The 11,104-nt window shown below is 48.1% G+C and overlaps 1 protein-coding gene across 1 annotated transcript in view; it reads left to right on the top strand.

Moving 5' to 3' along the window:
* Positions 1 to 7,639, top strand: part of KCNA2 (potassium voltage-gated channel subfamily A member 2) — a 28,453-nt gene extending 20,814 nt beyond the window's left edge. The window contains exon 4 of the transcript XR_014256194.1: positions 2,592 to 7,639. The gene's annotated coding sequence lies outside the window, so the exon portion shown is untranslated. The remainder of the gene's footprint in view (positions 1 to 2,591) is intronic.
* Positions 7,640 to 11,104: the final 3,465 nt, after the last annotated feature.

The raw sequence follows: 11,104 nt of genomic DNA on the forward strand, positions 1-11,104 counted from the left end.
AGGCTCAGTAGTTGTGGCTCACGGGCCTAGTTGCTCCGCGGCATGTGGGAATCTTCCCAGACCAGGGCTCGAACCCGTGTCCCCTGCATTGGCAGGCAGATTCTCAACCACTGCGCCACCAGGGAAGCCCCCAACTGCTTCATTTTATCAATGAGAAGATTGAGGCCCAGAGAGAGACAGCATCTTGCTAAAGGATACACAGCAAATTGGTAACTGGAATGCCAACTGCCAGTCAAGCCAACTGCACCACATTCTTCTTTGAAAGAAGTCAAGAGCCATAGCATTAGGTAAGTGAGAAGCACACAAATTCAGGCAGCATGAATTAAGCCTCTATCCTGTTCCAACACCTCACTTGATTTTATGAGGAATGCAAAGATTGTACCCCCTTCCTTGCTAGTCAGGGAATGTACATCAGTAAGCAAAACAGTCAGAGCTCCTGCCCTCATGGGGGTTGAGGAGATAAAGAGTGACAGTAGGGGGGCTCTTTTATTCAGAGTGGGCAGGGAGGATCTCTTGGATAAGGTGGGATCTAAGTAAAGACCTTGAGGAAGCCAGAGAGGTAGCCATGCGGATTGATGTAGGAAAAGCATTCCAGGCTCAGGGAGCAGCAAGGCCACGGTGCTACCAACAGGAGAGGGTGTGCCTTTGAGGCCAGAGTTGTGGGAGCAGAATGGGCAAGGGGGAAGGCAGTAGCAAATGAAGGCAGGAAGGTTGGGAATGGGGAGGAGTGAGGGGCTTGCGGATCATGTAAGACCTTGCAGGGATGGAAAGGACGCTGGATTCTACCCTGGGTAAGGTGAGAAGCCATGGGAGGCTTTCAGTGGAGGAGAGAATTGACTGGACATTTTTTCTGGAATCACACCAGCTGCTGTGTTTAGAATAGACTGTAGCAGGCCAGGATGGAGACAGGGGGACCAGTTAGAAGGCTATTGCAATAATGCAGGCAAGAGAGCGTGGCAGCATGGATGGCGGTGGCAGCAGAGGAGTTGGTAAGAAGTAGTTGGATTCGGGAGCCCAGTTAGGTATCCAGCCTACATATCCTCTGTATGAGGATGGAGCCAATAGGATTTGCTGCTGGACGGAACGTGCAGTGTAAGGAAACAAAGGTGTCTAGGATGACTCCAGGCTTTTGGCCTGAGCATCTGGTATAATGGACCTGCCATTTCTGGTGATGAAGAAATCTGTACGAGCTGATCAAAAGTTCACTTACCCAAGGTGTTCATCTAAGGATTCTCACCTTCAAGCCTCCCCACAGTCCTAACTGTTGGCCAGTGAGCACTGTTGAGGGGACCTTCCTTAGCCACAGACAGAATCAAGATAACCCTTCTCATGAGAGCCCACACTGTCCCACCCTCACCCCAACCATAAACCTTCTGCCTTCTCAGAGGCAAACCCTGGCCCGTCCTGGGAGCCAAGGGCCAGAGCCCAAGTGGGGTCAGAGCCCAGATGGTCAGCCAAGCTTGGCCCTGATTTAATTATGAGATCAATCCAACCAGCCTTGCCAGCAGGAGTGCCCCTGGGCTTCAGCTTGGCTGGCCCCTGGGGGACAGCTCCTGGGCTTGTCAGAGGGCATTAGCCTCATACATCATGTCCTGGGTGCCATCCAGCAGGATTGGCTGGCCCTGCCACTGGCCACCTGAAATCTGAGAAGAGTCTGGTCAAGGCCAGCCCTAGGCCATGGGATTTAGGGCACAGATACTGCTAGAACTTGAACAGCTAGGGCTCCTGGAAAAGGAGAAGGACCATGAATAGTGGAGCGGACGCCTTGGGAGCTGACCCAGCTGCAGGGTGGGAGCCCTGAGTGCTGACCTAGAAACTCAAGCAGGTGCCCCTTACCTGGGAAACACTGTGGGTAGAAGGCTGCATTCCTGGGCGCTCAGGCTCAGCCCCAGGATACCTGGAACTCACTGCTCAGGAGCACGAGTAGGGTCACAACTGCCCAGCTCTTCCTGCAAGAATCTGGAAGGGACCGACAGCTCCAGTCTGTATGACGAGGTACCTGCCTTCAGTTTCTCCCTGAGATCCTCCTCGCTGTTCTCCAGATGGGCTTATGGGGACACAGGTGTATTTCCACGTCTCTAAAATAAGGCCACACACAGTCCATAGGGCTCTCCCAGGGATGGATATACGTTGAGAATTTCCAGCCAAAGCCTTCACATCAGGCCCACAACTGCCTCCCTCCGGGATCCCCCCCATCCCAAGAATAACGCATCTCTTGTTTCTGCCCAGTTGTAAAACTACTCTTGGGGATTAGGTGTGCTGGCTCAGCTATGAAGAAATAGAACATCAGGGGCAGGGAAGAGCCTTAGAGGTCATCTCATTCATTATTCAGATGGAAAGCTAAGGCCCAGAAATGAGACAGGACTCATAATAAGTGGTTGATGAAACCAAGAGCCCAGGGCGCCTGACTCCAGTCCAGTGCTGGCTCCACGATCCATCATTCACCAACAGAGCCATGTGACCTTCCTCCCCCCAACCTAGGCCTCTCCCCAGATCCAAGACCTCATGGAGCTGAGGAGCTTCCCAGAGTGAAGTGCTTCTCCTCCAGCAATTCCCTCCAACATTCCTTTCTTCTCCTCTCCTGCCCCCAGGGTCTCCACTCAGCTTGATGATGGAACGAGTGGGGCAGTGGTGAGCCAATCTCACCAGACAGTGGTCATGGTGCTCCTGTCTCCAGGACACCCTTAAGATGCAGTTATAGGGGGCTTCCCTAGTGTCTCAGTGGTTAAGAATCCGCCTGCCAATGCAGGGGACACAGGTTCAAGCCCTGGGCCGGGAAGATCCCACATGCCGCAGAGCAACTGAGTCCGTGTGCCACAACTGAGCCCATGCACCACAACTACTGAGGCCCTCGCACCTAGAGCCTGTGCTCCACGACGAGAGAAGCCACCGCAATGAGAAGCCCGCGCACCGCAATGAAGACCCAATACAGCCAAAAATAAAAACAAATAAATAAATAAATTTATTAAAAAAAAAAAGATGCAGTTATAATGTGCCCTTGTGTCCTTTACCTCTTTACACTACTCTTTCAAATGCAGCATTTCATTTGAAACTGAAGTTCAATACTGATAAGGTAGGTATTTTTGTCCTCTTTTAACAGTTGGAGAAACTGAGGGTCAAAGAGGCTCACCAGCTAGAGAATGCTGTGTGGACCCTCGGACCCAGATCTGTCTGATTCTGTGAGCGGTGTTTTCTCCACTTGTGTGGCAGGGGTTTCAGGTGTGAAAGCCAGCTGGTTCCACCTGATAAGCCTCAGTTCCTTCTCCAGGAAAATGAAGGGCTTAGACGAGGTGATTTCCTACAGGTCCAGGGCGTTGATGCTTAGGGATTTCTATAAGAAACAGTAGAGTCGTGATGTTTTCAGTGGAGAGTATACAGAGAAGCTTCAAGGGCCCTCACTTGCGTGCCTTTCTTTTCTTTTCATTCTAGACAAATATTCACTTTCTTACCAAATGTTATGTTTTAGAAAATGTTTATTTTCAAGAGTCTCTCCTCTACCACCAACCCCCAAAATTGAATAAGCGTCAGGCTCCATAAAACAGGATCTGCCTTTGGGAATCAGACAGAACTAGGTTCAAGTTCATTTATAAGCTGTGTGATTCTGGGCAAGTTACTTAACCTTTCTGAAACAGAGCCATCTTCTCTGTGACATGTGGTGTGAGGGTTCCCTGGTGCACAGCAGGGGCCCTGAGATGGCTAGTTGGCCTCTGTTCCTTCCAGTTGTACAGAGCCAGGCACACACCCAAGTCCAGTTTTCCTTTGGGGTGGACGACACAGGACGCTGACCTCAACTGATCACTTGCCCCATCTCACACACCACTGGAGAACTAGCTCGTGGGACTCAGTCCCTGCCTCACCTCAAGAACAGCCCCAGTTTTAGCCCATGGCATGTCTTCTCTCAAGAGTTTCTAGTCCATCTTTCCCCTGCGGCTGGAGGGACGTGGGCTCGAATGAGACCCCGGTCTTGCATGGCAACCTTCTGTTCCCAACCCTCTGCATGGGGCTTGGAGAGCTCTCACATTCTACATCTCTCTGTGCCTCATGCTGGCGGCCAGGTGGGTATTGCTATTCCCCTTTGGCAGATGAGAAAACTGGGGCCCAGAGACAAAGAAACTTGCCGAGGTCATGCAGCTGTTTGGATGGAGAGCTGGACTGAAGCAGAGCTACTCAAAGCACTTTTACACCTGCTGTGTCACAGCCATCCTGAAGGCAGGAAGGGGGCTCACCAAGACCTCATGTGCTCCCTGACCTGCCAAGGCCGCCGAGAGTCGCATCATAGAGCCAGGACTGGAACCAGAACCCTGATCCGAGTGCCTGCATCTGCCTACCAGGCTTGGTGGTCTTCGGGGTTAGAGAGATTCAGTCAAGCAGCCTCGCTGCCAAGAGTAATACAGGTCCCCAGCCTGATCAGAAAGTAAAGTGGGGTGTCTTTTACATGCCAGGCATTGCACTGTCTGCTTTACATACACTGTTTACAATCCTCACAGCCACCTTCTCGAGGGAGATATCATTACTTCCTTGTCACAGATGAGGAGACTGAAGCTCAGAGAGAGTAAGTGACTTGCTCAGAGCGACACAGCTAACAAGCGTTGAGACTGGGACCGGAGCTGCCGGCTCAACCTTCATCACTGGCATCCTTTGGTTCTCAGCTTAGATGGTGTCGTCACAGGCAGGTCTTTTCTAAACAGCCCCCATCTAAGCCATGCTCCTTGTATACTTGGTGTCTGCACTCTGTTTCTTTTCTTCTGAGCATTTTTCACAATTGGCAATTCGTTTCATTTATTTATCCCCCTACTTACTTTCTGACTCTCCCACTAGAATGTAAGCTCCAGGAGGTCCAAGATGATGTCTGACTTGTTTACTGCAGAGTACCTGGAACGGAGCCTGGCCCACAACAGATGCTCACACATGCTGGTTGAATGAATGAATGAATGAAGACTCTCAGCACTGGCCCAAGTGCAGTGAGTCTGGCTGAATTGGGCGTGTGTAGAGGAGGCTCCGCTGGCCCAGTGTGGTAGGGAGAGCGTGGATTCTGGTGTCAGCCAGACCTGGGATCTAACCTCAGTGTTTACTTGCTGTGTGACCTTGGGTAAGCTATAGTCCTTGGTTTTCTCATTGGTTAAATGGGCACAGTCATACTTGCTTTCAAGGACTGCTGTCAGGACTAAATAAGATCAGAGAGAATGAGAATCCAGAACAGATCCTGGCACATCCCAACTCCAGCACAGAGCAGCTCCCTTCCCCCTCCCTGCTAACAACAGGCCCTGGGACTCCAGGCTGGGAACTGTCCAGAGCCCACTTGCATTTAGAGGTGGCTGCTGCCGGACCACCTCCGAGCCTGTTACTCCTCCCTCCACACCCCCTTCCCTACCCCGCCTTGCATGCAGCGGCCAATTTCAAACTATGTAAATACGCCAGGCTTCCTCCTCAGCAAGGGAACAACTATACTTAGTGCAATTTGCATGTATTTTAAGCTGACTTTTTCCAGGCAAAGAAGCCGATTCATGAATTTAATAACATTCATAGACTCCCAGGATGTCAGCACTGGGAGAGACATCAGAGATCATCTGGCCCAGCCCCTCATTTGGCAGAGAGGAGGATGCCCAGGGCAGCGGTGCGTCCAAGGTCACACCTTGGCTTTGAGTCCATGTCCAGGGTTCTCTCCAGGGCCATCTGTATTTCACTCCACCCGCCTCCTGGCACCCATCTAAGTATGAATATGCAGCCTGCAGACCCTCATGCCTCCTGGACCACCTCCACTCCAGGGGAGCAGTCCGTCCTCCGAGGCTGCCTTGAAGGCAGGGGTGAGGGTGTGGGTGTGGTCTGGGGCAAGCTGGGGATCAGCTGTGTGCCAAGGACAAAATAGCCCAGTGGGTATCGAGCCATGAATCCTTCCCTGCCAGGGCACCAAGGGACCCATGAAACGAAATCTTGTAAGCATTCCCACTCTCCTTAACAGCCCATTAAAATGGTGCATTAGGTCATCCAGGGATTTACCTAGAGCAGATTTTTAACTCTAATCGACAGTGATTGCATCTGCCTGCCCAGTGAGCTTTCTCCCTTCTTCTGGTAACTGCACACTTCTTTGCTTTATGGGAACGGTCCCCCCACCTCCATGGATTCCAGTGGGGACTGTCAATCAGAGGACCCTCAGGCCTTGCCACAGAGCTGGGCATGTGACCCAAACCCAATCTGGTCAGTGGTCCATGGGTGGTCATGTGACCCAAACAGTCCTTTTGAGGAATGTGATACTTGCTCAGGAAGAGACATTATTGCTCTTTTCTCTGAAGCAAGCTGTGGGATGATGACAGTGGCTAGCTTTGCCACCAGGAGGAGCAAGCTTGCCTGAGAAAAAAGTCACACAATGGGAAAGAGGGCCCGAGATGGAGAGACAGTATACTGATGCCATTGTTGAAATGCCTGGATCTATACATGCCTGAAGTCCAGCTCAACCCCCTAGGCTTCCCTGTTTTCTTAAGCTGTTTGGGTTGGATTTCCTCACTTGCATCTGAAATACTCCTGTCTCAGTTACTAATCTGCATCATCACCTAAGGTAATAAATCCCATGAGGTGACTCCTGCCACAGAAAATTGTACTTCTTTGAGGGGAGGATCCAAAACTGACCTTCTTAAGCTTTATGAGGGTGTCTCCATTCCAATTAAATGTTTTGGAGCCTACCTTGTGCCAGATGCTCTAATATTAAGTTGTTTAGTTACCCCAACAATTTTCTGAAAAGTATTATTATTATTATTATTATTACTATTATTATTATTATTATCCCTATTTTAGAGATTAGGAAACAGGCTCGTCCTGGTCTGGTAACTTCATCAAGGTCGCGTAATAACCAAATGTTGGAGGTAGTATCAAATTTAACTACTGTGACTCCAAATGCACTAATAAGAGTATCTGATAATGATATGATGGTGATAATGGTGACGGTGATGATGATGATGATGATGATGATGACGATGATAATGATGAAGAAGAGGATGACGCAGCAATGCTAAAAGTCCCAGCATATGAGAGATCTGGTCTTTAGCTACGGACTGCTGCATCCTCAAAATGAACTAGACAAATATTCAAGGGGAAAATGTCAGCCAACACTTACCACTTGGTGCCCTATGTGCTTTCTTTACACATAACACATTTAATTCATTCAGCACTATGAGGTGGGTCATTGGTCCTCCCCATTTACAGATGTGAAAACTGAGTCACACAGATGTTCCAGGGCTTGCCCAAGGTCACACAGCTAGTAATGATTTGGACCCAGTGAGTCAGTCCTTAAGACTGGTGTTGACCACGAGGCAAGTTGTTAACCACTACGCTCTACAGCCTCTAGTATAGTTTGCCATCCTGACACCTCTAGATAGACAGCCATCCTGTTGCGTGTCCTGCACCGCCCAAAATCCCATTCCTAGGCCCAAGGAATGAGTTCCTTAGGCACATTCAGACACACTTGGATCTGATTTCATGCTGCAAATGGTATCTGGGGTTTTAATATATTTTATGCTCTATACCTGCTTTTTACTGTTTCCTCTGTTGGCAAGTTTCTGCCCATGAGTAGTAATGAATACAAAAAAGGGTTTATTCAAAAAATAAAAATCAGAAAGGTGAAGCAAATTCATGTCCAAAATAAAAATTGTAATTACTAGCAAAAAAAAAAAGGAAAAAAGAAAAAAAAAAGAAGAGGATGATGATGATGATTGCTCCTAATTGATGAGCACTTCTTACCATGTGCCAGACGCTATGCTAAGCACTTCACCTATGTCAATTACACCTCCCAAAAAACTTGACCCTTTACAGCTGAGGAAACTGAGGCTCAGAGCACTGGTGTAACCTGCCTGACCAGTAAGGGTGAGCTGGGATTGGCCCTCACCTCAGCACGGCTGCTTCTCATCCCGGTATTCTAGATTAGGAGGGGGAAATCGTGTTCACGCTACTCAGACTCTTCCGGAATGTATTGCCTCAACTCTCATCCTCTCTTGGCTTTTGTCTTTATGGGCTAAAGAGAGACCCACTCTCTTCGAGATGGCTCCAATTCCTCTTGGGCTGTCCACCTGCCCCTCCTGTCAGGCCTGGGCTGGCCAAGCTCACACAGATACTGCTCACCCAGATCCTCACGTCCAGGTTCAAGAGCCAAAGACCAGGTCTCAAGGCTGCATCTGGAGTTGCCTTGACCATTGCCATCAGTGAGGGGCTAACAAGGGACTAAAGAAGGGTGGTGGAACCTCCATCTGGGGCCACCAAGAGTTGGCCATGGGTGGACTCCAGGTCTCTGCCTCTCTGGCCCTCACCTCTCTGGGGACCCGGCTTGGGAGCACACTGGGTTGCTGGTCCCTGGGGGCGCTGGGCAGTGGCTCCACTGTGTTTGTTTACAGAGTGAGAACAGGGCCCGCCTGGAACACTGGCATGCTGCCCACCTTCCAGGAATAGCTCAGTGACCTAGGCCAAAGAGTCCCCATGTTTGGCAGAGGGAAGAAAACCTTTACACAGAACAACAGAATGGTCCAGAATTGCTGTCCTTTTCCAGGACCACCTCTCCCAGACCCTAGGCCCCACTCTTCCAGGGTGGACACCTCCTGATCCCTGCCAGGCCCCCTAGGTATCCCTCACAGTGACAGCCAATGATGGGTCACGGTCTCTACTGGCTGTGCCCCACCTAGGATGCCAAGGGGAGGCATAGGTACCTATTTGGCAGGCAGGAACTTGTTTTTTTGTCACCTGGTCATCCAGACGCTTCCCAGGCTGGGACTGGCCTAAAAATGCCAAGCCAACCTTGGAGGAAGCATCCAGGACAGCAGGCACAGACGCCATCAGGGCCATGTCAATGAGTCTCCTCAGTGACCGCCAGGGTCATTTTGTCTAGTCCTCAACCTCCACTTCCTCCACGGGTGAGAAGTTATAAACTCTGTTTCAGAAAAACATCATAGGGAGAACAACTTCATGGATTCTTTCAGCCACAGTCCAAGAGTCAGTTGTTCTTTGGCTTCACGGGAATCTACCTTTGACCAGCCTTCAGCCTTCCTCCCTCCTTGCCCTTCAGCTACCTCTCTCCAGTGTGCCCTAAGCCCTGAGTCACACAGGAGATAGCTTTTTGGAGTAGATAGAGCAACAGCTTCAGTGTCCAGTGTGGACTTGAAATCTAGTCCTCTCACTCAGTAGCTGTGTGGCCCTGATCAGATAACTTAACTTCTCTGAACTTTCGTTCCCTCATCTGTATTATGAGAATAACTCCCTCCTTGCCAGGTGGCTGTAAAAATTAGAAAGTATGTATATAAATTTCCTGGCACGTAGTAACTATTCAATACACAATAGACACTACAATTTGGGGGATTGTTTTTAAAATGTTATCCCTCTAAAAGCCCAGGTCTTCCTCCCCATCAGATCCCTTACCCACAGCAGCTTTCCCAGATGAACACCTCCTGGAGTCCTCTTCTCCTGCCCATTTTAAGCACTCTCTTCCCCTAGGCTTTCTGGGGACAATGTCCCAGTCCAAAATATCATATCCAAAAGTGAGAGGTTTATGGTCACTCTCACTCCTCAGAATGCTTGGCATGGAAACCTGGTTTCTTCTTTCTGTCTATCCTCAGACCCCCAGAAAAAGCCCCATCTCCCTGGGAAGGGCCTGCTATCCCAGTCCCAGGCAAACGACCACAGAACACTCACGCACACTCACACCATATGCAAAAATAATTCAACATGTATCATAGCCCTGAAGGTAAAACATAAAATTATAAAACTTCTAGGAAAAAGCTGGGAAGAAAAATCTTTATGATCTTGGGTGAGGCAAAAAGTTCTCAGAGATTGTACCAAAACCATAATCTATTTTTTAACTGACAAATTAAACTTTATCAAAAGAGACTTTTGCTCTGTGAGGGAGACTATTAACAGAATGAAAAAACAAACCACACAGTGAAGAAAGTATTTGCTGGGCAGAAGACCTAAATAGACATTTCTCCAAAGAAGACATACAGATGGCCGAGAGGCACATGAATAGATGCTCAACATCACTAATTATTAGAGATATGCAAATCAAAACTACAATGAGGTATCACCTCACACCGGTCAGAATGACCATCATCAAAAAATCTACAAACAATAACTGCTGGAGAGGGTGTGGAGAAAAGGGAACCCTCTTGCACTGTTGGTGGGAATGTAAATTGATACAGCCACTATGGAGAACAATATGGAGGTTCCTTAAAAAACTAAAAATAGAATTACCATATGACCCAGCAATCCCACTACTGGACATATACCTAGAGAAAACCATAATTCAAAAAGACACATGCACCCCAATGTTCATTGCAGCACTATTTACAATAGCCAGGTCATGGAAGCAACCTAAATGCCCATCGACAGACAAATGGATAAAGAAGATGTGGTACATATATAAAATGGAATATCACTCAGCCATAAAAAGGAACGAAATTGGGTCATTTGTAGAGACATGGATGGACCTAGAGACTGTAGTACACAGTGAAGTAAGTCAGAAAGAGAAAAACAAATATCGTATATTAACACATATATGTGGATTCTAGAAAAATGGTACAGATGAACTTATTTGCAAAGCAGAAATAGAGACACAGACGTAGAGAACAAACGTATGAACACCAAGGGGGGAAAGCGGGGGTGGGATGAACTGAGAGATTGGTATTGACATATATACATTAGTATGTATAAAATAGATAACCAATGAGAACCTGCTGTATAGCACAGAGAACTCCACTTTGCTATACAGTAGATATTACCACAACATTGTAAAACAACTATACCCCAATAAAAAAAAGTATTTGCAAATTACATATTTGACTTTGTTCTTTAACTTGCATCCAGTATATATAAAGAACTCTTAAAACTCAACAGTAAGGAAATGTAATCCCCTCCCAAAATGCACAAAAGATTTGAATAGATATTTCACCAAAAAAGGTGTGTGGATGGAAAATAAGCACATGAAAAGATGCTCAACATCACTAGTCATTAAAGAAATGCAAATTAAAACCACAATATGCATGGTTTTACCACATGTGTAGATACCACTACCTACCTTTTAGAATGGCTAAAATAAAACATCCTGACAATAGCAAGTACTCGCAAAAATGTGGAA

Source organism: Balaenoptera physalus (genome assembly GCF_965194825.1).
Source record: "Balaenoptera physalus genome assembly, chromosome: 1".
Classification (NCBI taxonomy): domain Eukaryota; kingdom Metazoa; phylum Chordata; class Mammalia; order Artiodactyla; family Balaenopteridae; genus Balaenoptera; species Balaenoptera physalus.